The following is a 24889-nucleotide window of genomic DNA, read 5'->3' as shown; positions in this document are numbered from 1 at the left end:
AGTTTCCTGTAATTAACCTTGAATATTGAAGTGATTCATTTATCAATGTTCATTGATCTATCGTTATATAACAGAGATTTCCCATCATTTGTTCAGCAGGGAATTGTTCAAAGTTGTTGTTGAGTGAGATGAGACAGTGAACACGTCTGGCCACAGCACATCAGGCCACCTCACCGTTCTCGTCAACACATGGGGCCGGATTCATGGGGGATCCTGGGTGTGAAGAATGTGGTCTAGGCGGCTCTTGTGCAAGGTAGCCTAGCGACCCGCCCTCCCAGTTAACACGTCACCTCTGGTGTGACGTATTAACGTCACCACCAACCTATTTAAAGTAACCGTTCGCATATATCTACGTTTTCCATGCATCGGATTCAATAGGTTAAGAGGGCTGTTTGGGTTCGTATGCATTTCTGGTTAGGTTAGGAGTTTATTTGTCACTCCGTAAACAAAATGAGAATGTGTTGAACATTGAGCTGAGAGCGCAGCAGGTTACTGGTAAGTTAGAAACGTTGCAAGATGGTGACACATGTTGACCAAGATGGTGACACATGTTGACCAAGATGGTGACACATGTTGACTAAGATGGTGACACATGTTGACTAAGATGGTGACACATGTTGACTAAGATGGTGACACATGTTGACCAAGATGGTGACACATGTTGACTAAGATGGTGACACATGTTGACTAAGATGGTGACACATGTTGACTAAGATGGTGACACATGTTGACCAAGATGGTGACACATGTTGACCAAGATGGTGACACATGTTGACCAAGATGGTGACACATGTTGACCAAGATGGTGACACATGTTGACCAAGATGGTGACACATGTTGACCAAGATGGTGACACATGTTGACCAAGATGGTGACACATGTTGACTAAGATGGTGACACATGTTGACTAAGATGGTGACACATGTTGACTATAGATGTTTACTGACTCTCAACAGCAGAGGTGGTGGCCATGTTGGCTCTGCTGTCTCCTCTTCCATCTCCTGTATACCGAAGATGAAGAGGGCAGAAAGATAAGAAAAGTGGATGGGTAATATGTGATCTTATCTGATAAGGAGAGCTGAGATAACCCTTTACTCTTAGGCTCTGATTGGGGGGGGGCTCCTCGTATCGTGTGTACTCACCTATTTTTGCTTGCGGAGGTTGAGCTTTGGCTCTTTGGTCCCGCAGGTGTGTGTGTGTGTGCGTGCGGGCGCGCTTGTTCCATGCTTCTGGTCAGGCTAAACAGTTGTGTTTTAACGTTTCTAGCTAGACACAACAGTTTGTTCTTGTTACGGAGTGTCGGTGCTTAGTAAGCTACTTGTAGTGTATAAGATGCAGATCCTGATTATACTACACCGGTTCTTATTAAGATATTCCACATATCTAAGATATCTAACATAGATACTTAAGATATCTAAGACACTTAGATACCTAAAATAGACACTTGAGGCATATAAGATAGATGTATAAGATATGTTAAGGTACTGGTCCGAGGCCAACCTTGCTCAACTGCCCCCCAGAGAGGAAATACTTGGGTCACATTCCTTCCTGGGGGATTTCCCCCCCCCCCCCGGTGTTGAAATCTTCATTACGGGGCGTTTAAATCCTCTTCAATGACCTTGGCTATAGTTATCATGTTCTATGTTGAGATTTTATTTTTTTCAAGATAACTTTTTCCATTATGTTGCTATCTTTCGAGGATAGCTTTGGTATCTTCTGCTGACTCTTAATGCAGGGGTTCTTAACCTTTTGGCGATTACGAACCCTTAGTGGATTACTCGGTATGCCCCCCCTTAACCCCAGTGAGTACCCATATGTTCCTATACCGGGAGCCGAGTGGACAGCACGCTGGACTTGTGATCCTGTGGTCCTGGGTTCGATCCCGGGCGCCGGCGAGAAACAATGGGCAGAGTTTCTTTCACCCTATGCCCTTGTTACCTAACAGTAAAATAGGTACCTGGGTGTTAGTCAGCTGTCACGGGCTGCTTCCTGGGGGTGGAGGCCTGGTCGAGGACCGGGCCGCGGGGACACTAAAAAGCCCCGAAATCATCTCAAGATAACCTCCAGAGGAGTACAGGTTGAGGGCCTGAGAGGGAGGGTGAGAATACAGTACCACCTGACCTTTAGACCTGTAATTGTCCATAATGGGTGTTATGATAGCAGGTAGACGAGGACTTAATAACCAGTAGTGTTGTTCCTGGTTGTGAAGGCACCAGCTGCTGCTTCCTTTGTGGTTGTGTCTGTGTGTATGTGATGGTGGCAGCTTTCACTTCCTTGTTGCCACCTAGGTGTGGGGCCCCTGGGTGTAGGGCACCTGGGTATGGTACACTTGGGTGTAGGGCACCTGGGTATGGTACACTTGGGTGTAGGGCACCTGGGTATGGTACACTTGGGTGTAGGGCACCTGGGTATGGTACACTTGGGTGTAGGGCACCTGGGTATGGTACACTTGGGTGTAGGGCACCTGGGTATGGTACACTTGGGTGTAGGGCACCTGGGTATGGTACACTTGGGTGTAGGGCACCTGGGTATGGTACACTTGGGTGTAGGGCACCTGGGTATGGTACACTTGGGTGTAGGGCACCTGGGTATGGTACACTTGGGTGTAGGGCACCTGGGTGTGGTACACTTGGGTGTAGGGCACCTGGGTATGGTACACTTGGGTGTAGGGCACCTGGGTATGGTACACTTGGGTGTAGGGCACCTGGGTATGGTACACTTGGGTGTAGGGCACCTGGGTGTGGTACACTTGGGTGTAGGGCGTCTAGGGGCTGTACTTGGCGACACAAGAACACACCTTCGTACACCCGTGTTGGGAGTCTCATCAACCTGTAGTTTTCTAGGTGATTTCTAGGAATTTTCCAAGGATTGATATCAAGCTTATTGGTCGGTCGCAGCAAAAGTTCTATTTCCAGGCAGTATTTATTTATTTCTTTATTTATATACAAGAAGGTACATTGGGTTTGTGAGAATACATAGCATAGTACAGTATTTACACTCTTGTAAAGCCACTGTTACGCGTAGCGTTTCGGGCAAAACCAGTAGGGACAAGTAGGGTAGGTAGGGACAAGACAAGTTCATATTTACTAATGTTACGTATAAGTGGTCTCCCTGAGCCGCTCTTCACATTCTTTCAGGAGCCTGCGGAGTACCTGGAGATCTGGTTAAAGCGTCTCCATCTCTTTATTTCTATATGTTACACAGTTCGTTTTCCTGAACTTTCGGAAGATTGGTTCTAGACTCAAAATTTCCGAGGTCTTCCTTTGTGAAGAATTGTATGACAGAGTTATTTCTCTCCTTTCCTCGTCGTCATCTACTAGTTAACCAGGTACTAGGACTCGTGTCTAGAAGAGTTAGCACTAAGACATTCAATGTCTTAACATAATCTTCCATAATCCAGCATAATCTTCTTGTTGCTTGGCTCCGTTTAGATAATACAGTTCAGCTTTGGTCTCCGCACACTAGAGTGGATAGAAATTCACTTGAACGAGTACATAGAAGAGAAAGGGGGTGCGGGTTGGAGGGGGTGGGAAGGAGGGCATTATATGGTTATCTTGAGATGATTTCGGGGCTTTTAGTGTCCCCGCGGCCCGGTCCTCGACCAGGCCTCCACCCCCAGGAAGCAGCCCGTGACAGCTGACTAACACCCAGGTACCTATTTTACAGCTAGGTAACAGGGGCATAGGGTGAAGGAAACTCTGCCCATTGTTTCTCACCAGGTGCCTGGGATCGAACCCAGGACCACAGGATCACAAGTCCAGCGTGCTGTCCGCTCGGCCGACCGGCGCCCTATGACTCGATAATAGTTCAGGATGGACAGACACTAGAAATGTAAGAAGTCATTTCTTACCTCCAGATGAGTGTGTTGTATCTTCAGCCACATTACTGTGACGTACTGGCTGCAGGAGAATGACAGGCAGCCCAATGAAACGATAAGGGAAGGGAAACAGTCTCCGTGGTGTAGTGGTAAGGCCTGGCGTTCCGCGAGCGCTATGTCATGGGTTCGTATCCTGGCCGGGGAGGATTTACTGGGCGCAATTCCTTAACTGTAGCCTCTGTTTAACGCAACAGTAAAATGTGTACTTGGATGAAAAAACGATTCTTCGCGGCGGGGATCGTATTCCAGGGACCTGCCCGAAACGCTACGCGTACTAGTGGCTGTACAAGAATGTAACAACTCTTGTATATATCTCAAAAAAAAAAATAAATCCCAGGCATTAAAACCGCCTTTATCAAAGATTAAGAAGCCGTATTGATTTTCGCTAGAAAGGCAAAATTATGGGAACATGACTGAAGAATACAAATTGTTGAAGTTAATAGGCCTATTTATGCCGAGAGTTATCTGCAGCATACCTGGAGAAGGTTGCGGGAGTTGTTCTGCTCCCCGAGCCCGGTCTGGGGCCAGGCTGACTTGTGATAACTTGGTTCAACAGGCTGTTGTTTGGAAGGGAATTATCAGGAGAAAGCGCCAAGCCATTGCGGCTACATAGCACTTGGAAGGGAAGGGAACTATCAGGGATAAAGCACCAAGCCATCACGACTATATAGCACTGGGAAGGGATCAGGATAAGGACTTGGGATGGGACGGGGGAAAAGGAATGGTGCCCCCCCCCCCACCTCTTGGACGGTCGGGGATTGAACGCCGACCTGCATGAAGCGAGACCATCACTCTACCGTCCAGCCCAAGTGCTGTTGTTTGGAGTGGCCTATATCAGTCTAACTACATGTCAAACACAACCTGGTTGGTCCGGCACTTGGCACCGCTACTCCTCACTGGTTCTATTTTGCATTTCCTTCTGTACCTTTCGAATCAATGCATATGAGCGGGTCGACCCCGGGCGCTGCCGGGGTAGCCAGCTGAGTAATATATGTATATGAGTAATGGACCTGTTTATGAGTAGTGAGCGAGGTATCTGCAACACGCGGGGGGTGGGGGGGGGGAGGGGTAGTGTTGTGAGGCGCTCACAACCATTGCACTCATAAATATCCCTCACTGCGTGTCACGAAGATGACCTTGTAGCCCGTGTCACGAATATGACTTTAAAATTCGTGTTTTGAAAGTGACTGGGGGGGGAGGGGGGAGGGGGGGGGGAGGGGGGTACTTTGGAGCGCAAGTTAGGGGGGAGGGGAGGGGGGGGGCAGGGGGGGGATAGAGCCACGCCACCTGCCTTAACAATATTCTTTCTCTTGAAGGTCACACCGACCGAGGCAGCAATTTTGTGCTGCTATTCAAACCAGTTGTAAATGTGATATCTTTTGTGTAGGAACAATCACAGTATAATGTTGGTATTGTATCCTCATATATTGTATCATGTTACAGTGTATTATAATGTAGATGAGATGGCAGGGGGGGGGGACTTAGAGAGAGGGGGGGGGGGCGAAAGTTGTGGCGTGACAAGCGGGCAACTTGAAGGGGGGAGGGAGGGGGAGGGGGGGTACGCATCGGGAGTCATCCTACCTGTTATCTAATGTATTTTTCCTCTTCGGGGGAAGAGAATAAGATACAAATCTTAGCTGCCAACACCCACACATCGTGTCAGCAAGGCGGACAGTCCGCCTGCTTTCATAACTCTCACTGTATCTCCCATCTCTAAACTTTTAAACTCTAAACTAATTTTTTTAGGGGGGGGGGAGAGGGAGTGATGAGGATGGAGAGGTGAAAAAAAGTTTAGAGGTGGGAAATACAGTGAGAGGTATGAAAGCAGGCGGACTGTCCGCCTTGCTGACACGATGTGTGGGTGTTGGCAGCTAAGCTAAGCTGGCTCCCTCTTGTCAGGGAGCTGTGAGTGTGTGAGAGGTTCTTCACATGTGTTTCACCATATATGGATGTCCATAGATGAATACTGTGTAGCATTCATATATACACACTCCGATGCTTCCACACACGTTATTCTGTTTAAGGCTCTTTGTTTTATTATTATTATTTATCGAGTTGTTCATATATACACATATATGAACTGTTCATATATAACTCATCTGGGGATTATATACTGTGGGGCGGGGGTTTCATCCAGAGAATCGAGGCTATTGGGCCACCAGCTGTGGGAGTGGGGCGTCTCATTTTTTTTTTTTTTTTGTGATATATACAAGAGTTGTTACATTCTTGTACAGCCACTAGTACGCGTAGCGTTTCGGGCAAGTCCTTAATCCTACGGTCCCTGGAATACGATCCCCTGCCGCGAAGAATCGTTTTTTCATCCAAGTACACATTTTACTGTTGCGTTAAACAGAGGCTACAGTTAAGGAATTGCGCCCAGTAAATCCTCCCCGGCCAGGATACGAACCCATGACATAGCGCTCGCGGAACGCCAGGCGAGTGTCTTACCACTACACCACGGAGACTGCTTGTCTCATCTTGGAGTAATCTTTCAAACATTGGGTCCTCTAACATTTCGATGGTGTTCCACACCCTGATGGCTTGGTGCTGCAGTCTGATGTTTAGTGGCTGTATGTTCAGGAGTTCGTGGAGCTCCTGGATTGTCTGATCATATGGTGGACGGTGTTTTGCTGCTCTCCTTAGCGCCTTATTTTGTACTGCTTGCAGTTTCTGCATGTTAGTTTTCTTTATGGTGTGTAGTGGTACTGGGGGATATTCTAGATGCGGCCGAACTAGAGCCTTATATAGGTGGATCTGAATGTTTGTACTGAGGCTTCGGAATCTCCTCAATTTTCCTAAGGCTGCTTTGGCTTTATTTAATGGGTCCCTTACCTGAATTTGTATCCCTGTTCTATTGATCATGAGTCCCAGTATTCTGCCTGCCTCCGCATATTGGATCGGCTGGTTGTCAAGGATGATGGGGTCCGGGTTTCTTTTTACAATATGTATTATCTGGAACTTTTATTTGTGCTTATATTCCATTGCTTCTCAAAGTTGTTATAAATTCAATTGCAGTCTTGGTCTTGTCGGCTAGTAGCGGCTTTGATGGTCCCGGTTGGCATATTATTTGGGTGACATCGTCAGCGTATATGGCTTTCTTCTCCGCATTCTTCTCTAAATTCTTCGCAGAATACGAAACCTGTCTCCTCTCTTTGAGGTGAGGTGAGGTGGAGTGGTAAGGGGGTGATGGGGTGGTAAATGGAGCCATCCCCACTTACACTCCACCACCCCACGTTACCCCCCCCTACTACTCCTTACCACCCCCTCTCAACTCCATCACCCTCTTAGGCTATAGGCGTTAGTGGGGGGTGGTGGGGGGTAGACAGAGCAGCAACACGGGGGTGAGTGGGGGTGACGGGGGAGTGAGGGAGGGAGGACGGGGTGAGGTAGGGTTCACCAGGACGAAGCTTGAGGTCAGTGAGAGTATTCACGAGGTAACCCGACAACCATTCTACACCTGCGAGGCGTCATGTGACAACACCTGCACCAGTTGTCACTCCTGCAGGTGTTTGTGCCCCCCCCCCTCCCTCTAAAATAGTAAACACCGAGAAAATATTTCCAATGTTATTTCTGGTCCGAAAGGATAGTTTTGGATTAATCAAGTTGTTGGTATTAGTGGCATGTGTCTCTTAGTGTGTGGGGCACGAGTGAGTACTTCACCTAGTTGTGCTTGCGAGGGCTGAGCTCTGGCTCTTTGGTCCCGCCTCTCAACTGCTTTTTTCACTCCCCCCCCCCAGGAAGCAGCACATAACAGCTGTGTAACGCCCAGGTACCTATTTACTGCTAGGTGAACAGGGACATCAGGGTGAAAGAAACTGCCACTTGTTTCTGCCATCGCAGGGATTGTTCTCGGGGTCTCTAGGATTACGAATCTCGAACACTGTCCACTCAGCCACCAGGCCCCCTGCAGTATGTTGGTGTACGGTGGGACCCACGCTGAACTTGTGATCCTGTGGTCCCGGGTTCGATCCCGGGTGCCGGCGAGAAACAATGGGCAGAGTTTCACCCTATGCCACTGTTACCTAGCAGTAAATAGGTACCTGGGTGTTAGTCAGCTGTCACGGGCAGCTTCCTGGGGGTAGAGGCCTGGTCGAGGACCGGGCCGCGGGGACACTAAAGCCCCGAAATCATCTCAAGATAACGGTTGTGAGTGTATGGTGTACGGGTGTGTGGTGCACGGGTGTGTGGTGCACGGGTGTGTGGTGTATGGGTGTGTGGTGTACAGGTGTGTGGTGCACGGGTGTGTGGTGCACGGGTGTGTGGTGTACGGGTGTGTGGTGCACGGGTGTGTGGTGTACGGGTGTGTGGTGTAGGTGTTATACTCAAATTCTGTCAGTTGAAATGTAACCAATCACAGGCAAGTAGGCCTCTGACGTCATGCCAGACAGAGGAGCATCAAGCATGCTCCCAGCAGCCTCAGTTATCCTCACAGACTCAGAGTAGAAGGACCTCGGCTAGGCAGATATTTACCTTGCTATCTCAGTCAATAAATATATACAGAAGCGACTACTGAGTCTACATTCTACCCGAACAAGGCAAACGAATACTGGTGGCAGCGGTGGGATATGGCGGTGGCGGCGGTTTTGGCTGGAACACGAGGCGACGCTGGGTACTGGAACTTTTGCTTCCAGAAAAAAATTTCTGGATCCCACTGCTGCTACCAGTATTCGTGATTCAGTTAAATTACCCAGCATTAGATGCTACAGTAGTAGAAACGGAACAAAGACAAGACCCCATATGGGCACCCGTCATTAAATTTTTGACTAAGCAAGACACTCGCCCGATTCATAAACCACCAGTACCATTGAAAGAACTAGTTATGTTGGACAATTTACTGTGTAGAGTAGTAAAGCTAGGGACAGCCTCGAGGAAATGTTGTCAGTTAGTTGTTCCAGCTGTCTTGGTACCAACTGTGTTAAAAATTATCCATGATGCTCCTGCAAGTGCACATCCAGGAAAGGATCGTACACTCCAACAAGGTCGATTGAAATATTTTTGGCCAAAAATGGCTAAGGAGATTGCTCATTATGTTGACAGATGTTTAACTTGTTTACAGCACAAGGGACATGTTTCAGGACCTAATCCAATTCAGGTGTACCCAGCAACTAAAGCTCCTTGGGAACGAATATCGATGGATTTATTGACAAATTTTGCGGAAACAGAGAAAGGGAACAAACATTTGCTTGTAATGGTCGATAATTTTTCACGGTTTTGCGAACTAGTTCCTATCCCGAACAAAACAGCAGAAACCATAGCCAGCGCATTCCATGACCAAATAATTTGTAGATATAGTATGCCTAAAGTAATCCTTTCAGATAATGGTCCGGAATTCAGTAATAGTATTCTAACTAGCTTGTGTGATTTATATAACATCAAAAAATGTAGCATCATGCCTTATCATCCGGCAAGTAATGGACTAGCTGAACGTACTAACAGGAAAGTGTTAGATGCCTTGAGAGTCACGTTGAATTTTGATAACAACAATTGGGATGATTTTATACCCTTAATTCAGTGTGCTATAAATTCTTCAATTAATGTTTCTACTGGTGACACACCTCACGCTATTCTTTATGGTACAGATAAGATCCTCCCTAATGAATTGATTAACGTACCTCCTACTCCCTTATATAACGTAGATGATTTTGTTCAAGTGAAGCGTAGACAAATGCAATTAGTATTCAAGAAAATACGAGAACAACTGTCCAAAGCAACAGCCGAGTTCACTCTAGCAAGGAATGCACGAGCTAAACCCAATAAAATAACTATTGGATCTGTAGTAATGATACTTAACCAACACAGGTCTGGTCCTATGTACAAGTTAACTAAGAAATTTTTGGGTCCATATAAGGTAATCGAGCTTATTAAAGGTAACAAATACAGACTTAAGAACTTGTTAACAGGAGAGTATATAAATGAGCATTTAGACCACATGAAGTTAGCTAAAATGACTGTTGACGAGACTGATGAGGAAGATGACAATGAACTTACCCAGACAGATACTCCTACTCGGACACCACCTCCTGTGGTTGACAGACCACTGGATGTTCAGCAACCCCATACTAGCAATTATAATCTTAGATCTAGACCTCTCGTTTCAACCGTGCACTCACCACATGTCCATTGGCTAGATGTTAACGAGGATATCTCTCAAGATGATAGTTTGTCGCATGAAGTTTCACCTGTTCCGGACCTTCAGTCAGAGCCAGAGTTGTATAGTGCTCTGGATGAGCTAGGTGTAGATATCCGCAGAATTTATAATTGATTGCACTCTGTAGTTATTCTGTTTGTTTTGAAAAAAAAAAAAAAAAACTCAATTGCAGTATTTCTACCACATGTGTCTTATTATTACCATTATATATAATGTATAGTTTTTCTCAACTTTATTTTGTTATGAATTAGATGCCATTGTCAAGTCTACTACCATTTGTATTTTTACAGTGCTTGTCATAAGAGTTATTATTGTTCTAGCAACCACATTGAGGCCAGTGAATCCTGACTGCTATCACGCAGATGTTAGTCTTCTTGATCCAGGTCTTGTATATGCTTGTAAATATATTGCACATTATATATATTGTACATTGGTCTTGTAAATATATTGTATATTTCGAAAAAAAAAAAAAAAAAAAAAGAGAAAAAAAAAAAAAAAAAATTATCTATCTTGAAATTCAATTGTGGTTGTTAGGTCAGAACTTTGTTCTATTAATGTAATAATTGTTTAATTTTGTATGGTTTTCAAGCACATGCCATTGACACATGTTAATAATTTTGTTTAGGCAATACCTTGGGTTGTATTGTTCATATCTGATCAGTAGACATACACATGTTCTTAATACTCTGATTTAATCAAAGCATTGTTACCATGATTTTCACCTATTATGATGAATTTTTTTTTTGGTGCATATATGCCGAGTTGTTCGTATTACGCACACCTGATCTTCTTTCAATGTTTTATTATGCAAATTTCACATGCAAGCCATTATTGTATGCCACCGAGGTCCTTTCAGTATCATTGTAACTATATAGCTAGCCAGAGCTTGTCGACAAGGGACGTCGACTTGGTAGCGTGTCCGAGCGGTGTTATACTCAAATTCTGTCAGTTGAAATGTAACCAATCACAGGCAAGTAGGCCTCTGACGTCATGCCAGACAGAGGAGCATCAAGCATGCTCCCAGCAGCCTCAGTTATCCTCACAGACTCAGAGTAGAAGGACCTCGGCTAGGCAGATATTTACCTTGCTATCTCAGTCAATAAATATATACAGAAGCGACTACTGAGTCTACATTCTACCCGAACAAGGCAAACGAATATATGGGTGTGTGGTGCACGGGTATGTGGTGCACGGGTGTGTGGTGTACGGGTGTGTGGTGTACAGGTGTGTGGTGCACGGGTGTGTGGTGCACGGGTGTGGTGTACGGGTGTGTGGTGTACGGGTGTGTGGTGTACGGGTGTGTGGTGCACGGGTGTGTGGTGTACGGGTGTGTGGTGCACGGGTGTGGGTGTGTGGTGCACGGGTGTGGGTGTGTGGTGCACGGGTGTGTGGTGCACGGGTGTGGGTGTGTGGTGCACGGGTGTGTGGTGCACGGGTGTGGGTGTGTGGTGCACGGGTGTGGGTGTGTGGTGCACGGGTGTGTGGTGTACGGGTGTGCGGTGCACGGGTGTGGGTGTGTGGTGCACGGGTGTGAGTGTGGGTGTGTGGTGCACGGGTGTGGGTGTGTGGTGTACGGGTGTGTGGTGCACGGGTGTGGGTGTGTGGTGCACGGGTGTGTGGTGCACGGGTGTGAGTGTGGGTGTGTGGTGTACGGGTGTGTGGTGCACGGGTGTGTGGTGTATGGGTATGTGGTGCACGGGTGTGTGGTGCACGGGTGTGTGGTGTACGGGTGTGAGTGTGGGTGTGTGGTGCACGGGTGTGTGGTGTATGGGTGTGTGGTGCGCGGGTGTGTGGTGCACGGGTGTGGTGCACGGGTGAGTGGTGTACGGGTGTGTGGTGCACGGGTGTGTGGTGCATGGGTGTGTGGTGCACGGGTGTGTGGTGCAAGGGTGTGTGGTATACGGGTGTGGTGCACGGGTGTGATGTGCACGGGTGAGTGTGGGTGTGTGTTTTTTTTTTTTTTTTTTTTTTTTTTATTATTTTCTACCACAGACGTGGCCACACATTTACAATGCTAACCAGCATATATACATTTTCTTCTGTCCTCCATGGACAGGGTTAGAGATGTGTTAAACATATAGTTCAAGGGTTTATTGAACACTCAACCACAGAAGGTGATTCGGTGCTTTTAAAATGCTAAGCTAACCTACATACGTAAATACAAAGATACACAGATTTACGTACGCCCTACATAAAGTATTAGATGTGTCTTTTACATAGTGTCATTAATGTACATTCACAAAGGTGAAATGTAATTCTGATCAGCTTCCATATTTGCTTTATACCCATACATATACATACACACACACACATACACATACATATATACACACATACATGCATTCACATACATTTGTCTCATTTACCCTGACAGGGTGAGGTAGCTGATAAAGAAACTAGTGTGCAATTAAGCACTTAATCACTGAAGGTGATGAAGGTGCTTTTACAAGCTCAGGTTATATAGTTACATCACATACATACATTGTATGATTGATACATTACATGGTCAATTTTGGATACAAGTCCAATATATCATCAAGTGTTCCAGTACTCATATAGTAATTACACAGTTCAGCATACCTTAGCCCAGGAGGGCGAAAGTCAGTCAGTATGGGACATTCTACAATATAATGTTCAAGAGAGTGCATGTTTTCTCTTTCACAAAGTTGACACATTGTGTACTCGACATTTGGGTTTTGAGAAAGCTGCCAGATACGTCTATATCCCAGGCGTATTCTGGCCACTATAACATCACATTGCCGGGTTCTTATTCTATTAGTCCCATATGTGAATGTCTCCTCACGATATCTATCATAATATTTAATGCTACAACTTTCAGGTCTTTGAGAATTTGTTAGGTCGGTGAGATTTTCATTAGATATTTGTTTAAGTATTCTCTTTGTCACTGCTAATGAAACACCCATATCAATTTCTACCACTGGTTTTCTGCAAGCTGACTTAGCAAGCATATCAACAGTGTCATGCCTTGAGATGCCAACATGTGATGGTATCCATAGGAATTTAATCTCAAATCTGTTTTCTTTGGCAGCTAAAACATTCATTCGAATATCACTGACTATTTTCTGGGTGTCACTACTATGTGCGTTCAATGCCAGGAGTGCACTCTGCGAGTCACAGTATATAAGTCCACTGCCTTTGTCTTTTAAAAATTGGGTGTGTGGTGCACGGGTGTGGTGTGTGGGTGTGTGGTGCATGGGTGTGTGGTGTACGGGTGTGGGTGTGTGGTGCACGGGTGTGTGGTGCAAGGGTGTGTGGTGCACGGGTGTGTGGTGCACGGGTGTGTGGTGTACGGGTGTGGGTGTGTGGTGTACGGGTGTGAGTGTGGGTGTGTGGTGCACGGGTGTGTGGTGCACGGGTGTGGTGCACGGGTGTGATGTGCACGGGTGAGTGTGGGTGTGTGGTGCACGGGTGTGTGGTGTACGGGTGTGGGTGTGTGGTGCACGGGTGTGTGGTGCAAGGGTGTGTGGTGCACGGGTGTGTGGTGCACGGGTGTGTGGTGTACGGGTGTGGGTGTGTGGTGCACGGGTGTGAGTGTGGGCGTGTGGTGCACGGGTGTGTGGTGCACGGGTGTGTGGTGTACGGGTGTGTGGTGCACGGGTGTGTGGTGCACGGGTGTGTGGTGTACGGGTGTGTGGTGTACGTGTGTGTGGTGTACGGGTGTGTGGTGCACGGGTGTGTGGTGTACGGGTGTGTGGTGTACGGGTGTGTGGTGTACGGGTGTGGGTGTGTGGTGCACGGGTGTGTGGTGTACGGGTGTGTGGTGCACGGGTGTGTGGTGTACGGGTGTGGGTGTGTGGTGCATGGGTGTGAGTGTGGGTGTGTGGTGCACGGGTGTGTGGTGCACGGGTGTGTGGTGTACGGGTGTGGGTGTGTGGTGCACGGGTGTGTGGTGTACGGGTGTGTGGTGCACGGGTGTGTGGTGTACGGGTGTGGGTGTGTGGTGCATGGGTGTGAGTGTGGGTGTGTGGTGCACGGGTGTGCGGTGCACGGGTGTGTGGTGTACGGGTGTGAGTGTGGGTGTGTGCACGGGTGTGAGTGGGTGTGTGTACGGGTGTGGGTGTGTGGTGCACGGGTGTGTGGTGCACAGGTGTGGGTGTGTGGTGCACGGGTGTGTGGTGTGTGGTGCACCAATATAATCACATCCCAGACGTAAAAATCTGAAATACATCATAATAAATAACCAGTTTTCAACTAACCTACCCCAACCAACCCTAACCAACCCTAACCTAACCTAACCTAACCTAACCTACCCCAACCAACCCTAACCTAAGCTTATACATAATAACGCCATGTTACTTAATGTTCTCTAACTCACTCTGCCAAATTCTGAAGCGCCACCGTAATTGCGCCACCGCAGTTTCCACCACTCGTGCAATCATCAGGAGAAAAAATCCTTTATCCAAACTGCACGTATCGCGAAGAAGAAGATATTCCCTGCATCTACTACGCTAATGGTGAAATGGAATGCAAGTTAACGGCGGTTTATGAAGGATTTCCACATGAGGAAAACCCCATGAAGTCATGACGTCACGCAGGCCTGCAGGGCGGCGCGTGGCGGTCGACCCAAGGAAAGAAGATTATGTTCCCAGAACTCCCAAAGTGCCACCTGGAGTTTTATACTCATATGAGCGTCATTTACTTTTTTACAAACTCTAGAGTATTGATTTGCCAGATTATGGTTGTTATTGTGACCAGTAATTCGTATATTAGGCTTCAGTTTTTTTTGGTGAAGTTACTGGACATGAATGTGATGACCCTTACTGTCTTCACTACCTTGTACAGTTCCATCACCACCCCTCGCTCTCGCTTATGTCCTGCTTTGACCTCCTGTGGCCTGCTTCTGTGGGGGGTGGCCTGCTTCTGTGGGGGGTGGGGGGTGGCCTGCTTCTGTGGGGGGTGGCCTGCTTCTGTGGGGGGTGGCCTGCTTCTGTGGGGGGTGGCCTGCTTCTGTGGGGGGTGGCCTGCTTCTGTGGGGGGTGGCCTGCTTCTGTGGGGGGTGGCCTGCTTCTGTGGGGGGTGGCCTGCTTCTGTGGGGGGTGGCCTGCTTCTGTGGGGGGTGGCCTGCTTCTGTGGGGGGTGGCCTGCTTCTGTGGGGGGTGGCCTGCTATTGTGGGGGGTGGGGGGTGGCCTGCTTCTGTGGGGGGTGGGGGGTGGGGGGTGGCCTGCTTCTGTGGGGGGTGGGGGGTGGGGGGGGCAAATTTGGAGTTATACTTCTTGGCAGAATTTGATTTTTTTTATTAGCAGATTTTAAATTTTTGTTGCCATATTTGTAAGTTTTCTTGGTAAATTTGGAAAAGTTTTGTTGGCAAATTTGAACTTTTTTTATTGGCAGATTTGGAATTTTATTTTTTCTTGGTGGATTTGAAATTTTTTGTTGATGGACTTCAATTTTGGGAGAGGAGGGGGGGGGGATTTTTGTTTTGGTGGATTTGGGATTTGTTGTTGGCAAACTTGGATTTTTTGTTGTTGGCATATTTGGATTTTTTTTTGTTGGTGGATTTTGATTATTTTGTTGGCGGCTAAAGATTTTTTTTAAGTGGATTTGTTTTTTTTTTTTTTGATTGCAGATTTGAAACTTTGTTTGATTTGGAATTTTGTCGTCAGATTTAGAACACAATCAAATTCCACCAACAAAACAAATTCAAATTTGCCTACAAAAATCCAAATGTGCCAACAAAACAAATCCAAATACCCAAAAAAATATTCTATATCCGCCAACAAAAAAATCCAAATTTGCCCCCCCCAAAAAAAATTGAAATCCACCATCAAAAAAATCTCAAATCTATCAACAAAAAATCTAAATCCACCAACAAAAAAAATCCAAATCTGCCAACAAAAAATTTGAAATCCATCAAAAAAAAAATTTGAAATCCTTCAAAAAAATTCCAAATCCACCTACCCCAAAAAATTAAATCCACTAACAAAAAATTTCCAAATCTGCCAACAAAAAAATTCCAAATCCTTCCATTCCCAGCCCTTCCATCTCTAGCCCCATCCCATACCCACCCACGTTATCTTAGAGATGATTTCGGGGCTTTTTAGTGTCCACGCGGCCCGGTCCTCGACCAGGCCTCCACCCCCAGGAAGCAGCCCGTGACAGCTGACTAACACCCAGGTACCTATTTTACTGCTAGGTAACAGGGGCATAGGGTGAAAGAAACACTGCCCATTGTTTCTCGCCGGCGCCCGGGATTGAACCCGGGACCACGGGATCACAAGTCCAGCGTGCTGTGATCCAAATTCAGCTTAGCCCTGCATATTTTACATGAAGTTGTAACAGCACGCATTGAACATAATACATTTTATTCATATTTTGAATGCTTTTACCATAGTTTTTCAAGGGCAATGATGCATTGGGCTGTTAGTATTATTTTATTATTTATATACTGCAAACTACTACTGAATTATTGCTCAGAATGAATGTACGCAGAATGTACTATTGTACATCTAGTATTGGGACCCCTGTGCAAGAGAGATGGAACTTTCACAGATGACATCAATGGCATGAGTGAAATTAACCTCTGGACTTTGAAGTAGCCATAGACAGTTGGTGCACTCTGTGCCAGGCCATGATTTCTGGAATTCCATATTCATCAAGAATGGTAACACATTATGACCTCTTGTGGTATTCAAAAGAACACCATAAGAGGTCATAATGATAAACACTTCCAAAGGATACCTAATCAACCAGGTTGTGATTTGTATGTCAGGCTGCAAGCAGCTGCATCTAACAGTCTGGTTGATCACACCACCAACCAAGAGTCCTGTTCGGAGACCAAGCCCGCAAGGACTTTAATCCTGGGAACCAACACACGGTAGCCGTAAGGCAAGATACATGGGTATCTTGCACATACCCATGTATAATAAATACAAATACACATGTATTTGTTACTAATATGCACACTATTATATTCTTTGAACACTAATATGTATTATTTGTACAGTTATTACAATGTATATACACATTATGTGTGTATACCTACATTTTAATGCAATATTATGAACCACTAAGCAGTTCCAGTGGATGATATTCTTTTAATGTAGATACAACCACAGCATAGTCCCACATGCTCATTTGCTGCTGGCACATGACGAAGCAAAGTGCCACCTGATGCACTACAGCACTAGCCAAAACAGTGCTCTTATGAGAAACCTGGTCAATAAATCCTGAATATGAATAATTTTTCACATGTTCTTATTCTAAAGGAGCATGAGGTCCCATTACTGATGCATAGGTGCTCTAACCTGTGGCTGTGTCTCTTACTGTAAATGTCATAGCCAGCATTGGATTCACTGATATCTGAACCTTGTACAAAGTCTTTAACACTGTCAGGATCATCTATATAACACGATCATTGTTAAATTAAGTTATTTCGATGTTATTAAGTGATGCTGTAGGCACAAGCTTCATGGTGGTGTTGTGAACTACCACTGTATGCACCATTCATGGTCTCTTTCACTACTGAGCCCCTCACAGCCAGGAGTGCCCATGATTTTTCCCCAAGATGGCATCTGGTTACTTGTGGTGTGAGGAAGCAGATGCAAGCCCCTCTACCTGCTGGAGTTTAAAATCTTAGGCTATACATAAAATTGGTCCTTGTTGATGTATACTGCTGATGAAATGACCTTGGTTGATTAGTGAGGTTAAATATTCCTCATAATACATAGTCTCATGAAATATAGTATAATTAAAATTGAGCCTATGGATTTGAAAATTTTTGAGCCTATGGAGCCCATAGGCTCAAAAATATTTTGAGCCTATGGAGCCCATAGAGTGGTATGAGATTAGTGCTTCATTTAATTAAAATACTGTAGTTGATTTATAGGAACATTTGTCATCCTTTATCATTGTGCTAAACTAAACCCTGACTGCCCCAAAACTTTTAACAGGAGGAGGGGCCAATAACAGAGGCAATCCATATTCGTGTGTGTGTCTCCATGGTGACCGCAAGCCTAATGAACGCAAAGCGAATCTCCAAAAATTTAAGGATGGTGGAGTGAAGTTCCTTATATGCACTGATGTAGCTGCTCGAGGAATTGGTAAGTTCTTTTCGTTGCATGCATTGGTTTTTTCTTGGGGAAATTCTCTATACCTGCATTTTAAAAGATGCCTGAGGATATGAGGATATTGTTAAAACATCCAAATGTTTGCTGCAGATGTTGGAGGACTGCCATTTATAGTCAATGTAACACTGCCAGATGAGAAGAGCAACTAACATCCCAGTTTAAGCAACTCAAGCGAGCTTCCGGTCCCTCACCGGAATTCACTAACTGGACCGAGAATCAGTGGTTCAAAAAGTTGTGCCAAGTCCTCGAGTCTCAAAATACTATCATCTTGAGTCTTCTAAATGAGAATCTAGCGAACCGCGCTAATCTCCAACAACAACAACAAGAAATAACCCTCCTCCGCGAGGATATTAGAAACTGTAAGGCAAGCCAAGACCAACTCCAGCATGATTTGAATGATCTCCGTGAGGAAAACAACCTTCTGAAAACTGATGAAGCCATAAAAAAACAGGAGGAAGCTCTCAGCAAAATGACTGCATGTATCAGTACATTTTCAGCCCAACGTTCCGTCTCCCAGGAAGAACAAGACCAGAAAAAGCTGCTAGACTCTGTTATTGTGTCGTCCCAAGATATACCTGTGGAACATGAAGGTAAAAATTATGTCGAAATAGCTCAGGATCTCTTAAAAAACAAATTGCAGCTCATTCTAAACAAAACTGACGTTATTGCTGCCTACAGAGTAGGCAAAAAGAATCCATCAGGTCAAAACCAGCGGAAAATTCGCCTGAAGCTGTCTTCCCAGTTCACGAAATCCCATCTAGTCCGGACGGATACAAGACACTCCGTACATTGACAACATCGCACACTAATATTTTTACCACTTCGGACACCAGCTTTCGACGTTTCGCATATGTGTACGTGTTCCATATTAAAACGACAATATAATGCTATTAACAATTAAAATCTTCTATTTAACAGGCATATAGTTATTAAATGAAGTTTAGTGATGTAATAGGCATAGTCCTGAGTTGGTAAGGACGCCGCCCGCCAGCGTAAACACAACACACCCGAATGCCCACAAACACGATACAGCGCACAAAACACAACACTTCTGTCAGTTTTTGGATAAACTCCTTTTATATTTATTATGTGAGAGTTATACTTGTATAAAATGATAACTATTATAGGTAAGCGCCTAATATTTAATATTAATCAATAAAAAAGAAGTCAGAAGCCACGCGCCTGTCTGTACATGTCTTTTGTGTAAAAGTATTTTGGGCGCTCATGTACTTGGGCGCTAGCTGGCGTTCACAACTGTTCTCGCCTACAAGCATTAGAATTAAACAAACGAATTTATTTTTTCATTTATATACAAGAAGAGAAGGCTACCCTTGAGTCTGTAATATTCATCTGATCACTGGTCTCCCATTTGGTTCTCATTGCTTTATCTTACTATTATTGAATGTCAATAACCGTATTATGCAATTTCAATTTCTTCTATTTCTTTCTTTATTATGCACCCCATACCCATCCCGTGGGCGGTGGTGTAAAGGATTACAGAGGCACATAATCGGTTCAGGAACTGAACCCTCTAGTTCATTTAGTTAAGCAAATAACAATGTTTGACGCTAGTTACAAAATTATTAATGTTGTATACACATGTACACACACTCATACATACATGTACATATATATATATATATATATATATATATATATATATATATATATATATATATATATATATATATGTATATATATATGTCGTACCTAGTAGCCAGAACGCACTTCTCAGCCTACTATGCAAGGCCCAATTTGCCTAATAAGCCAAGTTTTCATGAATTGTTTTTCGACTACCTAACCTACCTAACCTAACCTAACCTAACTTTTTCGGCTACCTAACCTAACCTAACCTATAAAGATAGGTTAGGTTAGGTAGGGTTGGTTAGGTTCGGTCATATATCTACGTTAATTTTAACTCCAGTAACAAAAAATTGACCTCAAACATAATGAAAAGGGTAGCTTTATCATTTCATAAGAAAAAAAATTAGAGAAAATATATTAATTCAGGAAAACTTGGCTTATTAGGCAAATCAGGCCTTGCATAGTAGGCTGAAAAGTGCGTTCTGGCTACTAGGTACGACATATATATATATATATATATATATATATATATATATATATATATATATATATATATATATATATATATATATATATACGTATACATATATACATACACATACATATTTAATCACCTACACAAATACACACATCAATAATCTTTGTGTCACAAGTGATCAACAAGAGGCTCACAACAGTCACTATACAAGGCACTTTACATCTATGGTGAGTCACACAGTTACTAGTCTTGCTGCACACACCCACCCAACTGGGCGGCAGCTTTACAGTCATGTGCTCCACACCCACCCAACTGGGCGGCAGCTTTACAGTCATGTGCATGCATTACCTACAGTAAGCAAATTTTGGATACTTCGCTAAAATTTCGGGCAGCACATCATTATGAATGAAGTACTTACACATTTCATTATGCAACTTTAATAAAGTTGTCCTTCAGCATTTTGTGGTGTTCAGCTACCCTTATCTTCTGTATGTTCCTCACATTACCAGTATACACAAACATTGACATGTAGGGATATAGACTCTCAGGTAAGTTAGTAATTTAAATGCACAGTAGCAGACCTAGGCTTTCAATCCCCGACCGCCGTCCAAGTGGTTTGGCACCATTCCTCCCCATCCCATCCCAAATCCTTATCCTGATCCCTTCCCAGTGTTAAATAGTTGTAATGAACAGGCACTTATATATATATATATATATATATATATATATATATATATATATATATATATATATATATATATATATATATATATATATATATATATATATATAGTGCCAGTCTTGATAAGTCAGATATATTGTTTGTTAACACATTTCTCAACAATGAACAGTCAGTTTTATCAAGCTAACATATCCTAACACAACGAGTGAGTATTAACTGGTCTAATTATTTTATTAGACCAGTATATATTATTTGATTATACTGGTATAATTATAATATATATATATATATATATATATATATATATATATATATATATATATATATATATATATATATATATATATATATATATATATATATATATATATATATATATGTCGTACCTAGTAGCCAGAACGCACTTTTCAGCCTACTATGCAAGGCCCGATTTGCCTAATAAGCCAAGTTTTACTGAATTAATATATTTTCTCTAATTTTTCTCTTATGAAATGATAAAGCTACCCATTTCATTATGTATGAGGTCAATTTTGTTTTACTGGAGTTAAAATTAACGTAGATATATGACCGAACCTAACCAACTCTACCTAACCTTAACTAACCTATCTTTATAGGTGAGGTTAGGTTAGGTAGCCGAAAAAGTTAGGTTAGGTTAGGTTAGGTAGGTTAGGTAGTCGAAAAAACATTAATTCATGAAAACTTGGCTTAATAGGCAAATCGGGCCTTGCATAGTAGGCTGAGAAGTGAGTTCTGGCTACTAGGTACGACATTATATATATATATATATATATATATGTCGTACCTAATAGCCAGAACGCACTTCTCAGCCTACTATTCAAGGCCCGATTTGCCTAATAAGCCAAGTTTTCATGAATTAATGTTTTTTCGTCTACCTAACCTACCTAACCTAACCTAACCTAGCTTTTTTTGGCTACCTAACCTAACCTTACCTATAAATATAGGTTAGGTTAGGTTAGGTAGGGTTGGTTAGGTTCGGTCATATATCTACGTTAATTTTAACTCCAATAAAAAAAAATTGACCTCATACATAGAGAAAAGGGTTGCTTTATCATTTCATAAGAAAAAAATTATAGTAAATATATTAATTCAGGAAAACTTGGCTTATTAGGCAAATCGGGCCTTGAATAGTAGGCTGAGAGGTGAGTTCTGGCTACTAGGTACGACATATATATATATATATATATATATATATATATATATATATATATATATATATATATATATATATATATATATATATATATATATATATATAGTGAAACTATTAACTGGTCTAATTACTGGAGGAAAGGGAGGGGGACAGATGAAGGACAGCGGATGGAAAGAGTGGGCAGGGGGACAGAGAGGTACAGGGGACAGAGAGAAGGACAGGGGGACAGAGATGGACAGAGGGACAGGGGGACAGCGAGTGACAGGGGGACAGAGAGAGGAACAGGAGGACAGAGAGGAACAGGGGGACAGAGAGAGACAGGGGGACAGAGAGAGGGGACAATGGGATAGAGAGGGACAGGGGGACAGAGAGATGGAAAGGGGGGACAAGGGGACAGAGAGGGGGACAGGGGACAGACAGGGGGAAAGGGATCGGGGACAGAGGACAGAAAATGTGGGCAAGGGGACAAAGATGGACAGGGGGACAGGAGGAAAGGGGGGAGATGTATGAGGGGGAATGTTTGCGAGAGATGGAGAAGGGGTATTTAGAACGGTAAGTTAGAGAGGGGGCAACTAAGGCGCATCATTGAAAAGCAAATGAGCATCATTGCAATAGCAGGAGCCACGCACATCTTCAGCCTGCGTTGTTGAGACATTGTCAATTAAGCGGTGTCCAATAACAGTATCTTCGGTATTTAAGCGATATCTTAAAAAATACTGGAAATATTGAAAGATATTAATCCAGATATTAATCCCCTTGTGCAACGCACACAAGAGGCAACAGCTTCTAGCTCTACAAGCGGCAATATAAAATAGAGAATAGGCGATTGTTTTCACTCATAGTGTAATAAACCCACGGACCCGCCCACCCGCTGAAGCCGTAAATGCCAAGACATTACTTCCGTTTAAAATTAAGCCGGAATAATCCTCAGGTATGTGGAGGATGTGGGAGGCCTTTGATCAACCGCCGACTTCCTGCCCCGTCGACGGGGCCATCAGCCCTCAGTGTGCCCTCAGCCAAAATAATGTGAAACATGTATGTGTGTGTATTAAATATTTTAATTGATTATTTCCAAGATTTAGCTGTTAGCTCTTGGACCCCGCCTTTCTAAGGGTCGGTTGTCTAATGTACCGACTCTCGGCCTCTTTTCCTCCATCATATCTAAACAACATATATTTTTATCAAACACACTCACACATCCCCAAGATGCAGCCTTTAGCAGCTTCCTGACTTTCAGGTTCCAATTTACTGCAAGGTGAATAGAGGCATTAGTGTGTGTATGTTTGTGTCTGTGTGTGTGTGTGTGTGTGTACGTGTGTACGTGTGTGTGTTTGTGTGTATACTCACCTAGTTGTGGTTGCGGGGGTTGAGCTCTTTGGTCCCACCTCTCAACTGGCAATCAACTGATGTACAGATTCCTGAGCCTACTGGGCTCTATCATATCTGCATTTGAAACTGTGTATGGAGTCAGCCTCCACCACATCACTGCCTAATGCATTCCATCTATTAACTACTCTGACACTGAAAAAGTTCTTTCTAACATCCCAGTGGCTCATTTGGGTACTAAGTTTCCACCTGTGTCCCCTTGTTCGCCTACCACCCGTGTTAAACAGTTTATCTTTATGTACCCTATCAATTGCTCTGAGAATTTTGTAGGTAGTGATCATGTCTCCCGTTACTCTTCTGTCTTCCAGTGTCATGAGGTGCATTTCTCGCAGCCTGTCCTCTTAACTCATGCCTCTTAGTCCTGGGACTAGCCTATTGGCATACCACTAAACTTTTTTCAAGCTTCGTCTTGTGCTTGACAAGGTGTGTGTGTGTGTGTGTGTGTGTGTGTGTGTGTGTGTGTGTGTGTGTGTGTGTGTGTGTGTGTGTGTACTCACCTATTTGTACTCACCTATTTGTGCTTGCGGGGGTTGAGCTTTGGCTCTTTGGTCCCGCCTCTCAACTGTCAATCAACTGGTGTACAGATTCCTGAGCCTACTGGGCTCTATCATATCTACATTTAAAACTGTGTATGGACTGTGTAGATATGATGTAACTATCATATCTACATTTAAAACTGTGTATGTATACGTATATATATATATATATATATATATATATATATATATATATATATATATATATATATATATATATATGTCGTACCTAGTAGCCAGAACGCACTTCTTGGCCTACTATGCAAGGCCCGATTTGCCTAATAAGCCAATTTTTTATGAATTAATATATTTTCTCTAATTTTTTTCTTATGAAATGATAAAGCTACCCATTTCATTATGTATGAGGTAAATTTTTGTTTATTGAAGTTAAAATTAACGTAGATATATGATCGAACCTAACCAACCCTACCTAACCTAACCTAACCTATCTTTATAGGTTAGGTTCGGTTAGGTAGCAGAAAAAGTTAGGTTAGGTTAGGTTAGGTAGGTTAGGTAGTCGAAAAAACATTAATTCATGAAAACTTGGCTTAGTAGGCAAATCGGGCCTTGAATAGTAGGCTGAGAAGTGCGTTCTGGCTACTAGGTACGACATATATATATATATATATATATATATATATATATATATATATATATATATATATATATATATGTCGTACCTAATAGCCAGAACGCACTTCTCTGCCTACTATGCAAGGCCCGATTTGCCTAATAAGCCAAGTATTCATGAATTAATTATTTTTCGACTACCTAACCTACCTAACCTAACCTAACCTAACTTTTTCGGCAACCTAACCAATAAAGATAGGTTAGGTTAGGTTAGGTACGGCCATATATCTACGTTAATTTTAACTCCAATGAAAAAAAATTGACCTCATACATAATGAAATGGGTAGCTTTATCATTTCATAAGAAAAA

General features: G+C 43.7%; 2 long non-coding RNA genes across 2 annotated transcripts in view; both read left to right on the top strand.

Annotated features, from left to right (window-relative positions):
- LOC138359721 (uncharacterized) overlaps positions 1 to 18659 on the top strand; it is a 46045-nt gene extending 27386 nt beyond the window's left edge. The window contains exons 2-3 of the long non-coding RNA XR_011226024.1: positions 17937 to 18086; positions 18204 to 18659. This is a non-coding gene — a long non-coding RNA (uncharacterized lncRNA). The remainder of the gene's footprint in view (positions 1 to 17936; positions 18087 to 18203) is intronic.
- LOC123775090 (uncharacterized) overlaps positions 1 to 24889 on the top strand; it is a 181444-nt gene that overhangs the window by 85395 nt on the left and 71160 nt on the right. The window lies entirely within an intron of this gene.

This window comes from Procambarus clarkii, chromosome 92 (assembly GCF_040958095.1).
Source record: "Procambarus clarkii isolate CNS0578487 chromosome 92, FALCON_Pclarkii_2.0, whole genome shotgun sequence".
NCBI lineage: Eukaryota > Metazoa > Arthropoda > Malacostraca > Decapoda > Cambaridae > Procambarus > Procambarus clarkii.
Note: the sequence above shows the minus strand (reverse complement) of the source record. Positions and strands in the feature narration are given on the sequence as shown.